Source organism: Paralichthys olivaceus, chromosome 9, assembly GCF_024713975.1.
Source record: "Paralichthys olivaceus isolate ysfri-2021 chromosome 9, ASM2471397v2, whole genome shotgun sequence".
Classification (NCBI taxonomy): Eukaryota; Metazoa; Chordata; class Actinopteri; order Pleuronectiformes; family Paralichthyidae; genus Paralichthys; species Paralichthys olivaceus.
In genome coordinates this window covers 26,051,845-26,073,776 of record NC_091101.1, presented here as the reverse complement: position 1 = coordinate 26,073,776, position 21,932 = coordinate 26,051,845, and the positions used below count along the sequence as shown (strand labels likewise).

The 21,932-nt window shown below is 42.4% G+C and overlaps 1 protein-coding gene across 1 annotated transcript in view; it reads right to left on the bottom strand.

Moving 5' to 3' along the window:
• Window positions 1-21,932, bottom strand: part of LOC109644972 (protocadherin-1-like) — a 434,528-nt gene that overhangs the window by 253,208 nt on the left and 159,388 nt on the right. The window lies entirely within an intron of this gene.

The window sequence follows — 21,932 nt, the reverse complement described above, 5'->3', positions numbered from 1 at the left end:
GTACTTTCCTACATGGCTGATGGAGATTATGGCTGCCTCCCTCTGCCTGCCAGATATCAATCCACCTTAATGCCCCCTGGTGTCCTCTCAGCCCCCGAGCCTCCACCCTGAAACCACACACACACACACACACACACACTCTCTCACACACACACACACACACACACAGAATCTGTTGCACCGTCAGAACGATTCAAACAGGTTTGATTTCGTCTGTGAGTCTTTATATTTGACTCAGTGACTCATCCGGTTCAAATCGATTCCCAGCAAACGCTAGTGTCAGTGTTATGTTCAAACGATTCACTGTGAATAAAGATGGACGACACGACGGCAGCATAAACCTTCAACTCCTCCGTGTTAGCTAAAGGGGACGTGGACCAAAACAAAAAGGAAAACTCTTAAATGTAAAATGTAAATGTTAAAAACAGGCTGAGACAAGAGGAGGACAAGAGGAAGTGGAGACGCATCGTCCGTCTTTATTTACATATTATTATTCAAACGCTCGGTAAAACCCATTTGAGAAGATGCACCCCTACTGGTGAGGAACTGTAACTGCACGGGAAAAGTTTACTAAACAATCCAATTATAACTTTTTATAATATTTGATCTAATTGTTGCCTTCGTTCTTTTTCTGTGATTTCTGTGTCTGATGCACAAATGCAGAATGTGAAGCTAAAAAAAAAGAGGGTTTTAGTAAAAGCTGAATTTGTAATTAAACGCTGTCTGTGTCTGAAACTTGAGGAAAAAGTTTTCCAACATTCGGATTAATACAAAAATCGTGAATGTTGCTTTGCTGCACTTGATTCAGTGACACTTTATGTCGACTCTCTCGACACCCACAGATCTGACTGACGTCCAGCGTCCGCGTTGCAGCCAAAACACGAATCCCTCAAGAAACATTAGACGAGTGACCAGAGAGACGTTGGCGAGTTCCCTGATCACAGCAACGTTCTCGTAACTGACAAATATTGTCAAAAAAGTTTACTTGAAGACGACCACTTCTTCCACAGACGATCATAGAGACACAGGGAACTTTGTTTCTTGCTGGAATCTCACATGGTTCCATATTCATTGTTTTCTCTGATGTGTTTAAAGATGCTTTGCTGTAAATTAATTAAATAAATGTTGTTAGTGCTTCTTCAGATAATATTCACATGAACAAAGAGAGACAGCGAGACATCTTAGTTTCCTTTCCTTTCTTTAATCCATCTATTGTGTCTGTTTATAACGAGGTTTCAATTATTGATAATTATCTATATTGCACTTTGGTGCGTGGCAGGTTTTGTTTGTAAACTTTGGTGCCAATAAAGCTGATTGAATCGAAGTGAATTGAATAGAGCGCGGCAGATAGAGAGGAGGAGATGGGTTGTGTTAGAGGATCGTCTCCGTTAATCCAATAAGCGGAGCCTCTCTTTTCCTTCAATCTGATTATTCCAATAATTAAGAGAAATTGCTGGAGCGTAGCTTCAATAAGGCTTTACATATTCAGCAGCCGCAGACCAGCGCTGACATGCTCCTGGACTCTGATTACAATCCTGCTGAGGACGAGACGGAATCCGACCGACGTCCATCAGCTGCTGCAGCGTCCGAATAATGTTTTGAGATGAAGAATCCACAAAAGGAATCCGATGTTTGAGTAGCTTCTTCTTCTCGGATCACACGGGACCTGCTGTGGTTCTATGATCGTTATCATATCATTCCTAACGTAACTTACTCTTAACTGCTCCCAGAGATAAAAAGAACTAGAATTACTGAAACAAAACCATAAAAATAAAAATGTCATAGACACCACGCGACGTCTGAGGTGACTACGATGGACAAGAAACAGAATCAGTTGTGGGATCGTGGACATCGGTGATAATGAGTTCGATGTCACGGCCGCACTTCATCTCAAAATAAGACGCTGCCCTAAAATAAACAGCCGAGATCTTTAGAGAACACGCGAGAGTCGTCTGACTACCCTGTGGATACAACCCCTCCTCCTGCAGCGTTAGCTCTGTTGATAAAGAGAAAGAGAGTTTTCTTTCTCAGCCACGGAAACTTTACGCGCTCATTTAAGTTTCACTACAGGAGGAAAATTGCTTCTGATGTGATTCTGCTCAAGGGAAAAAGGTTGTTATTGCTGATGTGACGTCATTACATCTGTCTGACTTCCCTGGTTTTCTCTGTTGGAGTTTTTATTTTCTAGTTATTGTGGATAATGTTGTTTGTTGTTTTAACCTTGGAGATCCAGTTTGTTGTGCACAGTCGCTTCTTTTTGTTCCGATGCCTTTTTGTTTCTGTCAAAGTTTTAGGATGAATTCACGAACTTATTATGTTTCTCTCTGAGTTTCCGTGAAGGTTTTAAAACAGTCTTTTATTAATCTTCAACATTTTAATTGGATCACTGGATGATTGTTGGTCTTATCTGTCAGAAACATGAATAAACGTTTAAAGCAACTAATTTAAACTCAAGGCCAAACTCCACAGCTGCCTCATCATCGTACAAATACGCTTTTCTCTACCTGATGTGAAAATCACCACAGCTGAAGATGCAGGGGTTTGCTGCGGAACCAAACTCTGCACTTCTTCAACAATCAGTACTTCAGATACTTGTACTTGAGTGAATTTCCAAGTAAAAGTGCTGAACGTTGGGTATTTTTTCATTACCACTTTTAAATCTTCTCTTTTTAAACTTCTGGACTGAGGGAGGGATGAAGAGAGACGAGGACAAGGAGGCAGAACTGAGAGGAGGAAGGAGAGGTGATGTCAGTGATTGCAGGTAACGTGGTGAGGCCGGATGGCAGCGACGGCAGCAGCGCTCTGCCTCGCTGATTAGTGGTGAGCAGACAAAGAGCGGCCATGTTTCACTTGTTCATCACTTAAGTGCAGAGCCCAAGGTGGAGGAAGAGAGATTTCCCTCGGGGAAATGTGCCTCCTGAAGATAAGGCCGAGGCCCGGATTGCTCTCCGGGGGTGGCGAGGTACGACGAGGCGCCCGGGGATCCAAACCTCTGAAGAAAAACAAAATGAAAGCGGAAAGAAAAGGCTCCGTGGTGTGGAACGCAGACAGCGACGAGCGGCTCCGAGTTAAACCGTTAAACTTCAGTGAAAAGTTGTTTCCTTTTCCCATTAACTCCAACTCAGGGGAGACAAAAAGTCCAATCGCAAAGTTTCTGGCTGGAAGTTGTTCACTTAGTTGAGAGAACCTCAGGAGGCCGCCGGGATCATTGGGAGAACAATGACTGTAATGTGCTGCGCTCGGCCTCTGACCTCGGCCACATGCTCACCGCTCAATAATTAGGATCGTCTGCTGCCGAGGATTATTATTATTGCTCACGGAATCCAGCAGAACTCTCAGAGTCCTGCGGAGCGGCGTCCAATGAGAACGAGGCTGAGTGATTGTGGAGAAGACGAGCGTCCAAGGCTTTTGATTGTTCCATTGTCCAAACTCCGAAATGAAATTTCAGCATAAGAGATAATGAGGTGATTGCACAACATGACACACACACACACACACACACACACACACACACACTCCATCCTTTACCTAGAAAAAATGATGCAGGTTAAATGTGAAAACACTTAGAGTTAGGGTTGAAATTTAAAATGATCTGGTTCCAAATAAGAAATGAGCGTCACCATCAGGTAGGAACTCATTTACAAGAGAGAGACTCTGTTTTATAACTTTCTTTGTAGAATATTTTCATCATAAAAGTTTCATATCAGGGAAATATATAAAAATCTCCTGGAGAGTTTTGAGTCTCGTGTGAAAACAAAGTGTTGTTGTGAAGCTCCGAGCAGCAAAACACAAGATAATAATTATTAAAAGAACTGACAGTGGGTTTATCAGGAAGTGGTACAGGAAAAGACAGGAAGTGTAGTGTCACTATCAAAATAAAACAGGAAGTTAAATAAAGAACATGTACACACAGCTTCTGATCATGACAGTTAACTTATCATTTTTCGAACTTTTTTAATTTAAAAACTATGAAATGAAATACGATGAATGACCTTTAACCGAGATCACATTCACACACGTGAACTTTAATGAAGATGCTTCACGTAGATGACGTCTAACAGGCACGAGTTCAGGTTAAAGATCTGGATGAATGAAACTCTGACGACACAAATCTGACACGAGACCTGTGTTTAAATATTTACCGTTCAACACGTTTCTGTTATTTCATTAACGGGAGACAGACGAGTGTTCGGCCTCAGATTAACACCGAGTCTGTGGGTGAACCGAGCAAAACATCCGTGAATAATTAAATTGATATTCACTGAGCAATAAAGTAGAATTAATATTAGTTTCACTGAGTTTTTCTTCTTTCTGCAGACCCCCCCCCCCCCATCACACACACACAGCAAACTGAGTGAGAACAGGGTTAATGAAAGCCGCAGAGCTAAGATAAAAAGATAAAACATGTGGTGGAAGCCCTGCAGCCCTTCAGCACAATGTCCACACTTTAGGTTCCATAATTAAATACCACAGTTTTTAATTAGTGTCATGCTCGTCTGGTGGTTCGTCCACGAAGCACAATTCAAACGACCAGTCGTGCTATTTGTGTGAATTGACAGAAACGACATCGTTCTTTTGTATCATTCATATTTTTTTTGTCACAAAAAGCAGCTGAACAAACTTCAATTTGATAAAGTCCAGATGAATCCCAAACCCTTTATATTTAATGTAATGCACTGTGAGTGGTTGTTCGGTACGACTCCAGTTGTCAGTGATGGAAACGTGACATCCAGGTAAACGTGCTAATTTGGCAGCGAGGTGAGAGAGTGCTTCAGAAAAACACGAAGGAAAACTTCTCCTCTGGAGTAAATCTCCTTCACAGCAGCTTTAACCTTTTTTAAAAATAGTCGTATTTCTTATAGTTGTTGCTGAGCAGATGTTATTTGTGTTAAGTTTTTGTTTGGCCATCGATTTCGTCCCCTGCTCAAACGTTTTAACACTGGTACAGTTTAATTCCTAAAACAAACAAGGCACAAAGCTATGGATGAAATCAGAACTACCCTCTGTACACTGATCTAACTGATGCTGGACGGAACATCACATTAGTTTTGCTGTCAACATGTTTGTGTGTGATATAATCTGAATTATTACATTATTCACATTTCACATAGATGGTTGAGAATATCTGAGCTGAAGTGAGCCAGCCGTTAAAAGCTGCTAATGTCTAAAGGTTGAAGCCAAAAGGAACGAACATTAAAATTAAAGTGTGGGGGGGGGGGGGGGGGGGGGGCTCCTTACGACTCGAGCTGCTCCCACATTTACATCTCGACTGTGCTGACACGTCGCTCGGCTGGAAGCTCAACAGCTCCTGAAGAGCGAAGCTACTTTAACACACATACACAAAAAAAGAAATCCTGTTAAATTGCATGCAAGACCTCTATTACTCAAACTCGACCAACCACAAAATGAACAAAGTCAGCCGTGGTGCTGCGGCGGGCGGAGATCTGAGCCGAGATCGCTGCAGAAATTGAAATTAATGGCTTTTCTAATTGAAGCACATGTTTGTCAAAGTGACGGAGTGTCGCCGACAAGAACTACATCCGCTCACCTGCCCCCGCCCCCCTCCCCCCTCCGCTTCCTCCTATTGGCCGGCAGCCTCGCTCAGGACAGATGATGTCGCATGTGATTACATCGAGCTGCTGGGGATGTTTGATTCGACACACGGAGCGGCCAGGCGGCACAATCACTCACTTGTGAAAGCAGAGTAATGACGGAAATGATTGTCTTCTAACTTCACTGCTTTTTTCTGGAGTTGTTGCTTTTTTCGCAGATTCAGTAAAATGTGAAAAGAAAAATTCTAATTGCTCTTCTGTCCTCACGTCTTTATCTTCAACTCAGACCAGAAGGTTTTGTTTTCATACACTGTCTGTTTGCAGGATTAAAAAACCTCTGAACTGGTTTTATTGAAACTTGGAGGAAGTTTTATATATATATATTTATTAAATATTATATATATATATATATATACACACAGTGGTCGGCTTTAAAAGATACCGTTTCCATCGACTGCGACTAAATTTCATCAGAAATCTCCTCCGGTGGAAACCATAAAGTAAATATCACCATCATATCTGGTCTGTGCAGCAGGAGGAATCAGATACCCGGCGTGGGTTTCCATTTATTCCGCTCGCGTCCGCTCTTTATCCGATTACAAACAAGCAGTGGCCGGCTGAGTGCTCGGTGCTCGGCTGCATGAGGGGAGCATCAGTCACCGGCCGCCATTAGCCACAGACCTGCTCGTCAGATTTCCTCCTTTTACTGCAATTAGACACACTTTGGTTCCATGTCCACGCCGCTGTGATGTGCAGTCACCGAGGTCAGAATGTTGCCTCCAGGCGCTTCTCATTTCCTGCCAATCGCAGGGCAAGATACGGCTGGAGAGGCGACGGTCTCGTGAGATGATCCGTCCTGACAGAACAGCAGGGACTCTGTTAGCAGCTTCTCTCCCTGCTCTCATGATTCATGAGGTTTCAGTGACATTAAAGTGTCATGGTGGAACAATGCTCGGATCCTCAGCGGCAGCAGACACAGTTCAAATTTAAAACTAGAGAAAAGGTTCTGAATAACTCAAACTGATGAATCCTGTTGGAAACATGAATTAAAAACTGAAATTCACCTCGTCATGAGTCAAAGTGTAAATTCAGTTTTGATTTTGATTCTACGGGAGAATGGTTCGTCCACTGGGGAGCATGACTGTCTTTTGATAACATAGTTACCTGAGTGTGATTATTATGATTCTAAGAAATGTATTTTCTAACTAATTGACCTTTGTCTCTTTTTAAATCAAGAGAAACTAATCTCAGCAGAATTGACAGCAGCGACAAGACTGTTTTGATGATTCCATCATTCATAGTTCCCAGAGGATGAATCCTAACCTGATCCTTTCTTTTGTCTGAGGCGGTGCTAGAGGAAAGGTGATAAAGGGTTCATCCATTAGGGAGCAGGAGTCTGTCCATTAGATGTGAGTCTCATTTTCTTACCTGTGGACAGTGGTGCAACAGGAGGGATTAGGACATCGCTTCAAACGTGATGATTCATCCTCTGGGGACCACATAATGATAATAAGTGTTGGAAAAAGGGCTCAAGAGAGTTATTCACATGGCTCCCCATTTGATTTCAAGATTTCATCTCGGGCTTTCCTTCGTCCGTCCACCAGGAACCATGAATATATATGATGCGTTTGATCCACATGATCTGATGATGAATGAGCTGAAGTGCTGTCGGTCATCGAGTTCAAGGCTTCAGCGGTTTTTAAGACTTGACGGACCGAGGCGATCAATCGATCGGATCAATATTAATTTCATTTCACTGGAATCGCTGTGATCGGTGGATTGAATGAGGAAATAAATCTTTGTATTGTGTGTTTGTTAAAGTTTGAAATGAATGTGAACCAGCTGCTGCTCTGAGGATGGACCGGGTTTTAGCAGCTAAAATAAGATGCTGAAATAAAAAAGCGGAAAATAATTAATAGAATAATCAATTAATTGTCACAAAACATAGATATTTATTCAACCTAGGCACTTAGCATTTAACTAACAATTAACAGAAATAACCCTCAGCTGCTGCGTTAATTGGTGCCAGATTGTTTCCACTGAATTACATTTTAAATCTGAGAGCGATAATAAAAACCCTAAGACTCAAACAAACACAGATAAATCTCTGCGTTTCCGACTCTCTCTCTCTCCTCCCACTCCCTCTGCCTCGCTCGCTCATGTTCACTTAGCCTCCCATGTAACTGACAGGCCGCAGTCATCGAGGTGAACAGCACGGCGGCCATTTTCATACCATCAACTCCCACGTTCTGCCAATTAGAGCTGCTGGCAGCGTCTGATGATGAAGCTATTAAAAGAGACGTTGGAGGTCTGTCAGGCAGATGGATTCATGCCTCCTCTGTCTTAATAAAAACCTGCCCGGTGCTCCGCCCACAGCTGACACGTCTCACCTCCACACATAGCTGTGATGGCGCCGCAGTGAAGGGGGTGGGGGGAGGAGCGTAACCCCTGAACGCTGTGAATGTCGTGCACGTGCACAGCGTTCTGCTCATGTTAAAACGTGTGTTAGATCGTCGGCTAAACAAAACAGTCGACAACCCGCAGGTTCACTAAGATGTGGGGGGGGGGGGGGGGGGGGCTACAGGTAGCCTGGGAGCCAATGGAAGGAGAGAAACATCAGGTAGTGGAGCTGTGAGGAAGAGTGATGGGAGGAAGAGGAGGACAGAGGAAAGTCGTAGATGATTGGATGAGCAAGTGATGGGTGACAACTAAATGTCTAATTATTAAGTTGAATAATTGTACATGTCAAGATACGACAGTTCCTTTATTGGAGTGGAGAGAGTAACAAAGCAAAGGGTCGGGCTGGAATCGAACCTGCGACCACTGGAGAACGAACCTCTGTACGATGGGCGCCTGTTCTACAAAGTGCACCAAGTCAACTCAGAAGAAGAAGATGTTTAGTTAAAGTCATTGATTTGTTTCTCCGATGACACAAAAAGTCAGAAGTTCATCACATTATAAGGATTCATCCTCTGATGAGCATGAATATACAGAGGACATGTCACAAATACAGTTTCCTACCGTCAGGTCAGATGATCCTTAATCTCACTTTTTGATTTCAGCCCCTCACATTAAAACATTTGACAGTTTTTCCTCCTCTGGGTGGCGTCAGTGTTCTGAATGTTCAAACACCAGATTCTTCCATTTTCTATTAAAGAACCGGAACATTTATCCTCTGAGGATCCTGAATGTATCTTGAAAATTTAATACAATTATAGATACCAGTGTGTTAACTCCCCGTCCCCCTGCTGGTTATGATGTGTAACTGATCCACGTCTTCCTCCCTCAGGTGAGTCTGATCTCGTCTGATTGAGGGAAACCAATAAAGAGGAGGAGGAGCTCGTTGCTCTTTTCCACCTTCTCACCACTGCAGCACTTTGTGTTTCCTATCAATGTGAAATGTTTTCTGGTTTATTTGTTTCGATGGGTTCGGTCGTCCTGTTTTCGCGGTTTTATTTCTATCAGGGTCAGATTTGATGTTCAGGGTCAGAGGGAAGACACCAGATCCTACGGCTCTTTGTGAGCTGGTCTGAGTGGTTTCCCTTCTTTTGTTCTTTTGTGCCGAACCCATCAGCCTCCTGTTGTTGACTGTGAAAGCTTAGCTTGTGGTCAGACCTTCTCCGGGGTCGTACCACGACATCTAATCAAACATCTGAAGGTGGAAACAAGCTTCATTCTCTGAGAAGCTTCTTAGAAACCAGCTCTCTGTTGATGAGTTGGATATTTCTGTTGGTTTGTGACTGGGTCGGAGGGAGGCTCAGTGGGTCAAGCAAACTTTACCTTCTGTCCTCTGAGGAACACCCAGAGAAACTTCAGCTAAAATCAAACGTCCTCACTCGTGAATCAAACACAGTGATGCCGTTGTCTCCGTCCTCCTCAAAAAGCTGCTGTCTTTACATTTGATGATTCACTGACTGCTGGCCTGCCATGTTGTTACCTAGGTACCCATTAGATATTTCATTTCTCTTTTCAATCGCACCACTTTCATCCACCCTGGAGTAACCTTTAGCGGCAGAGACAATAAGCTCTGTGTTCTTTTGATTCTTGGCTGCGTGTGAGGAGACGAAGCCTTTAATCAGCCTGGTCCAACTGCACATGTCCTCCAATTTCACCACTTTTCATCTGCTGCCTTTGAAATGCAGAACTTCACTAATGGCTTTCGCTTGTCACAGGATCAATACGTCCCCCTGTACATCCTGAGAGAATAACATACCATTAATTTGTTGGACAGGATGACTGGTGACAGCGCTGCGTCCACCTTTTTATTAAAAGCACCGCAGCGTGTCATGTGGCTGTGATGTACTGTAAGCCTGAGTGACGGAGCGCTTCAGAGAGGGATGGTGGTGGAGCTTGAACTTTAAACCTTCCATCTGAGTCCTAGAAAGGTCCCCCTCCCTGGTGTAATCCATAAAGCTCACAGCGTTAAGTGCAGTAGGATTATTAGCACAGAGGCGACATGTGGAGGCAGATAAAGCTCAGACCGTACGGGCGCTGGACGTCGGCTCTCGAGGCCGGAGAAGCCGCGAGGGGGCGGATTGCTCTGCAGATGTTGTCGGCTCAGCTCAGCCGTTTGTGCGTCGCAGTCATCCGTGAACAAAACAGATAGATTTTGATCGTCTCGTTTCCTGCGTCTTAAATTTTAGTTTCTGGGCATAAATGTAATGGAGGGAAGGAAACGGTGTCGGTTTGTAGATAAAACGAGGGACAGGTTGTTTAACTTTAAACTAAAGTGATTTGTTGTTTCAGAAAAACAAAATGTTTGTAATTCCAACCCGGCTCCGTCACCTCCAGTATTTTCCTTTGCTTTTTATTCTCATATAATTTCCACCTGTCGCCAGATTTCGGCCAAATTGAGGATGTTTATTAGTCCCAAAACAAAAAGGATAAAATAAAAATGTGATATGACGTGTGAGAAAAGGTGTCTCTTCTAGTAATGAAGCTGCTTTATCCTCAGGAGGAAGTGCAGATTAAAAACTGAGCTACAAGTGAGGAAACACAGGATTTCATTGCTGAATGTGTAAAACAATCACATCATGTTTTTAAGTTTCTAAAAAAGGATATCGTTACTATAATGAGGTCGTAGCTTCTGGAAACAACTGCAGCTTCCTGAACCGACATGTTCTTGTTGAAATGTAAAATCAGTTTGAGGGAATGATCATGAACTGAGATAAATTAAATGAAACCAATAAATTACTTTTGAAAACGGTTGAAATGTGAAACTAAAGTAAAAAGGCTTCTAACCTCAATCTTCAGTGGTTTTTGCAACACAAATTAAAAGCCATCGAGCTAGTGACGGATATCTTTGTAAACATCAGTAATCTGCATGAATGGATTCCCACCATGAGGGAAAAAAAAAAGAACAACCAGCTTCTCTGAGTGTTTTTTTCTTTTTCTAATCTGCGTCGACCTAAATTTACAGATCTACAGAGGCAAACACTTAATAAACCAATAACAGCAGGAAGTCGAGGGAGCTCTGAATTGACTCGGCGCAGAGAGAACAGCAGGCCCAGATGGGCTGAGCTGTGAAGTCCACAAAGAACTTAAATCAACACTTGATTAATGGGTTTCACGACTCAGCAAATATATACTTTTATTTATTCTACCAACAGAGGCCAATATGATGATGATGATCGTGTGTCCGCAGGTCTTATTATCAGTTAAACCTTTATTTAATTGCGTTTCAAGACCCTTGTTAGAAACATTTCTGATATTGAGCTAAAATGCTTCTATGGTCCGACTTTTTAATATTTTTTGAAAAGTTCTAGACATTCTGCTCTAGTGGCCTTTTTATATTCTCAGTCTGAGAACAAGATGCTCAAACCCTTTTAAAGGCCGGTGTGTTCACCAGCTACAAACCTTTTCCTCTTGTCATCGTCACCCTGAGGTCACATGAATATTTGTTTCTGTACCTTTATGTTTTATAAATAAACTCAAGTCGACATTAAACCTGAACTGTCCGCAGGTAAAAACCCATTTAACTTTGAGTGCAGCCTCAACAGTGTTATCGTCTGTTTTCTGTTTGGTTGGTTCAACATTTCACTTTCTGTTCTTCACCTCATCCCCACTTTTATCACAGTTATGAATATTTTCACATTAGTCGTGGGCGGCTGATTAAGTTGCATTGTTTAAATATGTTTGGTTTTTTTCGGTCAGTGGCTTCAGGTTGGTTTGTTCAGCAGATCTCAGCTTGTAGGAGGCTGGCATCTGTTTCTCTCCGACTGCAGAGCTGAGCGTCGACATGTTTTAAAAAAAGAACTCAACAATGGGTTGGAAAATATTGAAATGTCTAACTGTCCAAAAAAAATAAAATAACAAAGCTTAATTGAAGCAGCTAATGTTAGAGAAAAACAGAAGTAGGTGTGAGTTAGATGAGAGAAAGCTGCTGGTTGAGTTTGTGTTTCTCTGCCAGGACTCGGGGGGGGGGGGGGGGTACTGATAGAGACAGAAAATAAAACAATGTTCACCGAGGTTTTCATTCGTCTTCAATCAGCTGGAAGTCAAACTTGGACGGAGCCAAAGAAATCACGTTAAAGAAAAGGTGGAATCAGTGGATTATATTTCCTGTGTTCATTAGCACAGACATGAAAGCTAGCGTAGCACGTTAGCACAACAGTCGGTTATGTTGTGTGTGTGTGTGTGCATGTTTGTGTCGTTGTCATGACGATCACGCTGCCACCATGCCTATAGGACACACCCACAGTTAAACATTAACACAACACAGTGAGTCCAGCAGCAGCCTCCTGTAATTAACATCATCAGTGTTTGTTGGAGCATCTTTTTTTATTTTTTTTTTTGGGTGAAAATAATTACACATCTATGGAAATACCTTGTCCCACCTTTTTTATGTTGTCATTAGAAGCGCTGAATGGAATGGAGGCAATTGTCCCAGTACGGCATTTTAATGAACGCCGTATGTCTGGGAGCGTTGTTAACATCTGTCGCCATCAGGAGGCCATTAAACGCCACTTTCTAGCAGAGAGGCAGATTTTTAGACCTCCTGACTCATTATCTTCAGTTTTCATCTCGATGTGATTTCTGCCACAAAACATCTTTGTTCTGGGTTCGAATAGATTTTCACCACGTTGACCACATGTCAGAAAATGTTCCAGTGAGGGATTAGGACACACGCTGTTGGATCTGCGTTGGACGTTTACAACCGGGGAAGATGTCGTCGTCGTCATCGGCTTCAAACACCGGTGTAAATAACATGTGTGGATTAACAGTGAGGTGACGACCAGGAGTCATTTTATTGGTAGAGGTCATATCACAAATCAGTGAGTTTGTCTCTTAAGTTCCAATCAACAAGGAAATAAACATATTTGAAGTATTTATAGAAACAGGTCAGAGCGTTATCTGGTTTGTTTCTCTGCCGCTGACTGCAGGTTCGATGCTCCCAGTCTTTGCAGGACATTGATTTCTACTGGTTTCCACCACAGCCTCTTGTTAGTGAAGCTGCTGGACTCTGTTCAGGGTGAGGAGGTCCCAAAGCAACCCACAGGATCAGGGCTGAGATGGATCCATTTAGAATCCTGATTGTGACATAATTCACTGTGACCACAGCAACTTCCTGACATGATCCAATGCACCTCTGAGCTGCAGAAACCAGCTTTTATTAGCGCTGGATATTTTGACAACCGGGCGAACAAGCAACGAGTAATTTGGAACCAGACATTAAAGTGAGAACTTGTTTTCTCGGGTTACTTCAGTTCGTACGCTCTAATTCAAACTTCCTATAATATCTCAGTGACTTTGAATGGGACATGAGTGTTTTCACACAGATCTCCAGAGTTTATTCAGGATGGTAGAAAAACTACATTTACTAACTGAATTTCTCGATTCCCTTTGGTCATTGTTGAAACATGTGGGTCTGTCTGAGCTGCCCATGTTTATCCCTTTATTTACAATCTTCTAATGGCCACTTCCTGCAGGATAATGCTCCATGTTTCAAAGTAAAACTCATCTCCAACTGCTTTATGTGAGAGCAGTGAACTTATTCTGAAATTTTACTTCTCTTAAAGTTGACTTAATGTCTCGATCCCCAGATTTAAAGTGAACTCGATAAAAGAGGTGGCTGCAAATCCAGAAAATATTCAAGGACAGTAACAGTATGTTTTAGTAAATGTACTTTACACTGGTCAATAAGTGCAACTGCTTCCTCAGACAACCAAAGTCTGATCGGACCAATCGGAGCTCACCTCTGCTGTAAAGTACCTTTTGATCCTCGAGGGCGAACAACACACACTTCCTGCTGATTGTGGATTCAGGTGTAGAAAAAGTGCTGGAGCTGCTGCTGGTCCGTCTGCTCCTTCATCTTCATCCTCCTCCTCCTCTTCTTCTGCTGCAGTGATGAATGTTCTGCTGCGTCTCGGTGTAAGCACTATCTCAGAAAGCTCTGACCCAGATATTTTAATTGCTTATTCTCACTTACGATGAGACTCTATGATAAATAGCAGTTGTTTTTCCTGCCGAAGGGACTATTTTTGAGCCGTGCACATCACAGCGTGCTGCCGAGTGTGTGTAGGAAACATTCTGCTCCGTAACGAGTGAGCTGTTTGCTGCCGGTGCTTGAATTTTAAGGACCATCCTCCCTCTTCCCGACCTCATCAGTGTTAGGAACGATCAGTGATGCACAGTTGAATGTCTCAATCCCTGAAAAGCAAACAGATGAATGTGGAGGTGAAGTCAAAGAACACGATCGTCTCCTCTTCATGTGCAACAACCTGAAGGCAGCGAGAAGAAAACATCCTTTTTAATATTGTGATTCCTTTATTTCTCACTTTGACCTTTCTTTTATTATTATTTCCACGGGGCGCTCTTTATCTGAAGATTCCTGGCCAAAGAAGTTCTGCTCAAGATAAACACAGAGAAAATAAAAGGCGTTATAATGCTGCACATTACAAACCACTGAAGTTGCCCATTGCAGCTAAAACCCTTTGAATCACTTCTCAGTGACTAATGTCTGTAATTTCTGGGCTGTTTCTGGATCATTGTGAGCAGATGGATCTGCCCACGTGAACGTTTCTCTCTGTGAGCTCCGGACGAACACTCATGTGAGACTCTGTGATGATTACAGATGTAACCTGTGAGACGAGTAACACACGCGGTGATGTCGCGCGCACAACACATGGTTTCTGTCATTTATCTGAAACAGGAGGCGGCAGGTCTCCGGGAGGTTAATGCGTCAGAACCACAGACTGTAAATGAAGATGGACGACATGCCAGGAGGTTACAAGTCCCTCCTCCTCCATGTTAGCTAATGGGACGTTGACGGTTTCTGTCATTTCGAGTAGTTCTTCTCACTTAATGTGTAACTTTTCTGTTTGTATGTATTTGATGTAAAAACGAGCTGAGACGTCATGATTGACAGTTCAGCTTCACTCTTCAACTTGCTGGAGCTGCTTCACCTGACGGAGCAGGAACAGACGTTCAGGTTGAGGAGTGGGAACGAAGGAAGCTTTGTCTCGAAAGGTGGTGGAGCTTAACATTTTAATTACGTGAATGCACAGTCTGCACTTTGATTATAGAGGTTTTGTTTCGAGATTTGAACGGTGTGCTTTGGTATCAAGTGTTTTTTTGGGTTTGGTTTGATGTGGGGCTCCCTGAGGCGGATATTGATGGAAGTATGGATAAACTGATCACTTCATTCCCGTGCATTATCTGACTAGAGGATAAAAAGCAGAATGGAAACAGGATTGATAAAGAAAATCAGCATTAAACTTAAGATAAGGTTTGTAAATGTCAGGAAACATTAACGCTCAGATGAAAACTCCAGACATTATAAATAGAAACCTGCTGAAAGTGCACATTAAAAGCTACAAATGCAAGTCGGCATAACTCCGGTGCTTCGACTGAGCAGAACAAATGGTGACGGCTCTTCCATTTGCTCGGCTCCGACCAATGAGGAGGCTTCTCCTCGTCGTTGTGGTGCCTGACTGTTAAGCCGCTCTCATCTGCATTCCTGCTTAAAACTCTCCTTCCTTCTTTCAGACGAGAGCAGCACTTAGACCCTCCATCAAAGGATCTGCATTTGACAGATAACTGTAATTCCCCTCCACTCTCGACTGTGTTTACTGACCTCACATGAAAGTAGCTTTGCCCTGTGCATTGTGGGAGATTTGCATCCTCTGTACTTTAGGGTACTTAGGAGCGCCGAAGTGCAGCGTCATGTGTTTCTGTTCACAAAAAACCCAGATGTGTCTGTGCAGGCGACAGTTTGACTGCGACAGGGAGGTTGAATTATTGTCACAGAGAATTAACCTTCATTCTATTTGTGTGCACGTTAATTTAAAACACGTTGAGCGTGAACTTCAGGTGGTGAATTTTAAAAAGCATGGGGCGGTTCAGAAGGTGGAGGCCAAAACCTCTTGATGGCCCCCTGGTGGCTGGCTGCAGTATGACACCCTCCACGTTAGCAGATGGGACATGGACCAAACTAAAACAATCAAATGAGAATAACTGTTTCTCAAAGATGGTTTCTGTCATTTTAAAAATTATCAAGACTTCTTCTCCTGGGACGATCAAATGTAAATATAAAACTGGACGGCAGCTGTACAGATTTCCAGTTGGTAGAAAGTACATTTGTACTTTAAAGAAATGAGTCTGCATAATGTTTTAGACCAAAGTAGTATTCATATTGACATTTGAGGTTCCAGACTCATGTTTAGAAAACTTAGAGAAATCCACCAGTTAGTTTTGATGATGAGGTGAAACAGGAAATCACATTCTCCAAAATGAAAAGGCTTCATCCTCCAGGGAGCATGAATGAATAACACCAATGTTGACATTTTGTTCCGACATTTAGTTTTAAAAATGATCCTTCGAATGACAGTTATAAGATTTACTGTGTTAAAGTGGAATATTTGAGGCTGATTCCACAAGAACAATAACTTATAACCACCATGATAAGGATCGTCCTCTGGGGATCATGAACAAAAGAGGAGTTTTGAGTCAGACATAAGAACTGAATCTTCACGGAAACTCAGCTGCTGAGATACGCTCGTCTGTTGAAGCAAAGCTTTATAAGTTTTATGTTATTTTATGACAGGTCACAACTTAAAAGCGCAGCATCGAGCGGAGGCCGTCGTCAAAGGGACACTTCATGTTCCCTGAGTGGTGATCGGCTCATCACGTCTTTAAAGAGTTTAGAGACATATCTATTTTTCTTTTCTGAAAGGCGTCCGTGTCTTTGGCAGACTCATCGGCCTCGGTGCTGAAAACAAACACGCAGAAGAAATTCTGCCAAGAATCTTTGAGCTGGAGGCGACCTCCCCCAAGAAAAGCTGCTACTGCAGAAACGGAGCATGGAAATAATTCATCCAAAGATGTAACATGGAGTGAACTGACGCTCCAGTTTAACCCTTCGGATAAGAGCTGTGCCGAGCTGCAGATTTATCTGACCATGTACTTTTTTTTTTTTTTCTGTAATCGAATTATGATCTGGCAGCGGTGGAGTTATCGATAGATGTCTGTGGAGCCGTGTGAAAGATAAGCCGGAGCTGTGATGATCCTCCTGAGCAAAATAGGTTAATGCAGCACGAAACAACAAGGCTGGGATTTAAAAAAACAACAAATGTGGAAGATTAAAGCAGCAGCAGCATCTCCAGTCATGATGCTGATGCAGAAATCCGACCGGCTTCAAAGCCTCCTCTCATTGTCGGCTATAAAAAGATTTACAGTCGTTTGCAATTTTGGACAAATTTACATTCAGGGCACCAACTTTATTCCAACAGTCCACAGATCGTAATCACCTCACCGCCGACTACAGTGGGTCAACGGAAGTCTGTTGAAACACTTTGATGGATACTTTATAGATTTTCACTCAGTGGGTCAGACAGTTAATCTTCATTTTCCTTATGTTTGCTCCTTTTTATAGAGAGAAAGGTTTGAGATCCAAACAAATAAAACACATGAACTTGGACTAACAAGGTGCAGACTGTACTTTCTACTTTACAATAAATTGGGTTTACAGATATCGAAAAAGACACAGATGTTTAAGATGAGGTTCAACATCTGATGCATTTATCATAACCTCACATCAAGGACTGAATGTTGGTGGTAAAGTGATTCTTTGTTCATGATCCTGCAGGAAAACGACTCTTTGCCTTCAGGACTGAAATGTTCGTCAGGTTGTTAAAGTTCATAATTGTTTTATGTCTCGTTTCTTGCTGTGGACACAAATTGCCCTTCAGGGACAAAAAAGTTGAAGTTGAGCATTTCAAAGTAAAACCCTGAAATTCAAACTGGATGTTAAATTCAACTAAATAATTCAGACGCTCAGAACATTCATCTGCTTTGCCGTTGTGTTACGAGACGTTATGTAAGGTTTGCTCAGGTAGCCAAGTCAGAGCTGGTGATCGAGGCCGAGCTGATTGAAGCTACGTCCACACAGACGCCCACGTTCTCTTCCTGATTGGTTCTCATCAGCGTCGCTAACACTTCCTGTCGGTAACTGTTCCACCTCGTTGTCGCTCAGAGAAAAGAAATCCCTATTCTGACTTTTCACCATCAGAGGAGAGACAATCTACTTCCTGTTTACATCACATGACCAGTGGACATGATTGGTCATGTGACGTGTGTATGAAGGATAGTGTATATATGTGCATTGATTCTTGTAAATCTGAGTTTCAGGATTGTGATCAATGTCGTAGTCCGTCAGCAACTGGATTAAAACCAAAACCTGTTGTGGCCAGTACATTAGTGATGGTGCACCTGGCCAGTAGGGGGCGCTGCGGCCTAGTTAAATGCTGGACCCATTAAACGGAGTCACTGGTGAAGAAAACCCGTCTGGATGTAATTATGTTTCTGGGATGAGTTGAAATGATCAAACCACCGAGGAAATCAGTCTGTGTTCCAACCGCAAAATGTGAAATTGTTTGGCAGCGCTCAGCCTGAACACCTAGCGTAAAACAACACAGTAATAATCATCTGTGTGAAACATATGTAGAACTGATCCATTACACTGAGAGCTGCATGTGGGCCATCCGCCCCGCACCGCACATATCACTCTTTACTCCGTCTAATCAAACCGGAGCCCGGCACCAACAGGAAAAAGAAGGGTAATTGCACGGCTGCCATTTGGACGGCTCTCTGACGCTTTCATTTTCATCTGTCCTCTATCCCTCCATCTGCAGCTTTCAATTATGCAGCGAGAGACACTGAGCTAAAACAAACATCTGGAGGTAACACTGCACTGAGTTTGACTCCGAGTTTCATAGATGCTGAGGAGAGAAGGCTGAGTACAGGAGGAGGTGTATATCATTCATTCATTTTTATATAATATTACTATAATATTCCTAAAATATATGATTTAACTTAGAATCTACATTTTTGTGCCTTTTCTTTTTAATTCAGTGGAACCGTTACTTTCAAAATCGTCTCTCTCTCTCTGTTTGTTTTCCTAATTTTTTATATTTCTGTACTCGTGAAAAACAAACGATAACTAAACGTCAGGAACAGTAACACAACTTTACATCAACTGCATCGAGCTCGGCTCAGGATTGGGCACAAAAGCTTTGGCAGTTGGGTTCAGTAAATTCTCTCTTGGATGAGTTTGGACAGAAAAATGCTTCCGGAGCCACTGATATCGTGATTTAACTCGTGAATATGTGGAATCAAAAAGCGTCGGACGCAGATTTAACTGTTAACACGACATCAGCTTCTGTTCCGGGAGAAAATGCCGAGGGAAATAAAATGTTCAAGTTTGTTGCACCGTGCGTGTGCAGATCATCTCTGTGTGTTTACATGAATACCTCACACTGCTGCTCTGCCGGCCCCCGAGGACCGATGGCCGAGTTGCATCATCCGTATTCATTATTGCTGTTTGTGAATTAGCAAGGGGGCAAACCGAGCAGACGCCCCGTGAACTGCAGGATGCAGTTGTCATGGGAACGTTGTCGTGCCGCAGGGCAAGATGGAGAAAGCTAAACTTTTCAGTCAGCAGGTCTGCACATGTGATGCCACTCAGAGCCTCGGCCACATCTTCCCTTTTCTGTCTCTCTCTCTCTCTCTGTCTGCTCTTCCAAGGAGAAACTTTCTCTTCTCCCCTTTTTTTTTTTTCTCCTCCTCTCTCGCTCTGTCTGTTGTCGCTGCTTTCCCATGTGTACCCATTCGGACACTGTTGCCATGGAAACGTAGCCGTGAGACTGTACAGGATGTGGCTGGAGCTCAGAAGAGGAGAGCGCTGTTTGTTCATTTAGAAAAAGAAGTTGGAATGGATGAAATCCTTCTCTGGCTGGTTGCAGACCTTCATTCATTTTGGGCTAAAAGACAAAAATCAGACGGAGGCTCAACAAAGGACGAGTCTGTGTGGGATTAAAGCTCCTCTGAGCCGTCTGGTCTCTGCTGACGTGTTAAAAAAAAAAAACCATGTATGTCTATAGATTTACCAAAGCTGGATATTTAATTTGTAATTTAAAAGGACACAGTTAACACATAAAGGAGAAAACAGAGTTCTTTAAAAGATTGAGAAGCTGTTTCTCTGACCTGCTTCGCCTCAAAGTTTCTCATCTTTTGTACCTGGAACATCATTTTGGCTCTTTGCCTCTGTGAACAAGAGAAGTTTCAAATTGAATAAAGTCACTGTGACCTCTGACCACTTACATCTGATCCATTCATCTTTGAGACACGACAACAGACTGGAAAGATTTAATGAAATTATTTCCACAGCAGCTTTAAACACAGCCACTAAAAACAGGTCGAATAAAAACAAGACAACACTAAAGACAAGAAGCAAATTAATACTATGTCATTTATAGTCAGAGACAAGAATGATGTAATATTGAATCTACAATCAAACATAGTGGATCAAATACATCATTTAAAAGTAATGGCAAAATAAACTGATAAAAGAAATAGTAAAACAAATAGTAGAAATGATATGGCTGTAATATTGGTCAGGTAGATGTATACATTCATACAGTATATATATATATATAACAATACATCAGGAAGTCAGGAAAATCTCAAATAAATAACACTTTATTGTCTGTAAATCTGTTTCTATCTTAGGATCAATAAAGTTTTCCCTGTCAGATTTAGTAATTAGAGATGTTTCTCTGATGCTAACGATGAGGAAGTGATTATTCGTGCTTTCCTTCTGTTGAATCTCTAAAATCTGTCCTGACTCTGTGTCCTGACTGAACCTGTGCAGGCGGCAGTCGTACTGGTTAAAGAATATTACAGGTGTATTTTTAGTTGTGCTCTCTCTCTCTCGCTGCAGCTCATGCAGAGTGTAAACCCACTGATGAATTCTCACAAGCTCCTGCTGCTTTTTCTTTCCTCGCTGCAGCTTTGAACTCACACACTCTCAGAAATCAACCAAACAAAAAGCAGCTCGGAGACAAAGCGCTGCAGCGACTGTTTGGGATTAACAGTTAACTATGTTGTTCACCTAATATGACTTGATCACACAGATATTTATCTGGTGCTCTGTGAAGCAACTCGTCTGTGACGCCCCCTGCAGATTTCTGAGGGATTGAACGCCTGCGGTTGTGTTTTGGTGCCTGTCACTGATTTTGTGAGAAACTAATTAAGAGGAAAGTGTCTTTTACTAACGTGTCTTTACCCTGGAACAGGCCCTTTATATTAAAATACTTTATATTCAAATACTTTACATTGAAATACTTTATATTTACATCTGGAGCAGGTCCTCTCTACGGAGGCTGCCATGTTTTTTTAAAGTAGTCCAGACTGATAAAATAAACAACTGAAGCTACCACAGGTTCTGTGTCGTGTTTGGAAGGGGGGGTGTATTCAGCTGCAACATGACACTTCACCACTAGATGTCACTGAATTCTACACATGAAACCTTTAAGTCTGCGTCCACACTGATAAGAAAAACAGTTTAGAGCGTCACAGTGAGCAGATGTTTCCCAATTATCACCTCGACTGTGGCGGCTGCCATATTTGTCATGGTACAGCTGTGTGAACCCCTGACCCTCATCCCTCAGGTTGTGAGTGTGCATGCAGAGAGTCTGACCTTGGATTCATAATGAACTGTTGTATCATATTTGCAAAAAATCTGTTTACTGTATTATTCAGATTTAACAGCACGACTGTCGCTCGACTTTACTGAAGAAGCCTCTTGTTGTTTTCTGACTTCTGGGACTAAACATGATGAAATCTGAGCTCTTTGCTTTGGCAATTTAAAAATGTTCAGTATTTATGCTGCTTGCAGGTAAAATTTCAATTTAAAATGCACAAAATGAACTTAAAAACTCCCACACTAGCACTTCATTTCCCCTCCGCTGTTCTCTCCTCTCGCAAAATGTTTCGGTGAACTGTTATTATCTCAAAAATCTTCCTAACAAGACGAGCTGCAGAAACCGGGGAATTGTTTATTCTGTTCTCGGGACGATGCTAAAAACGGTGTTTGTGAGAAGA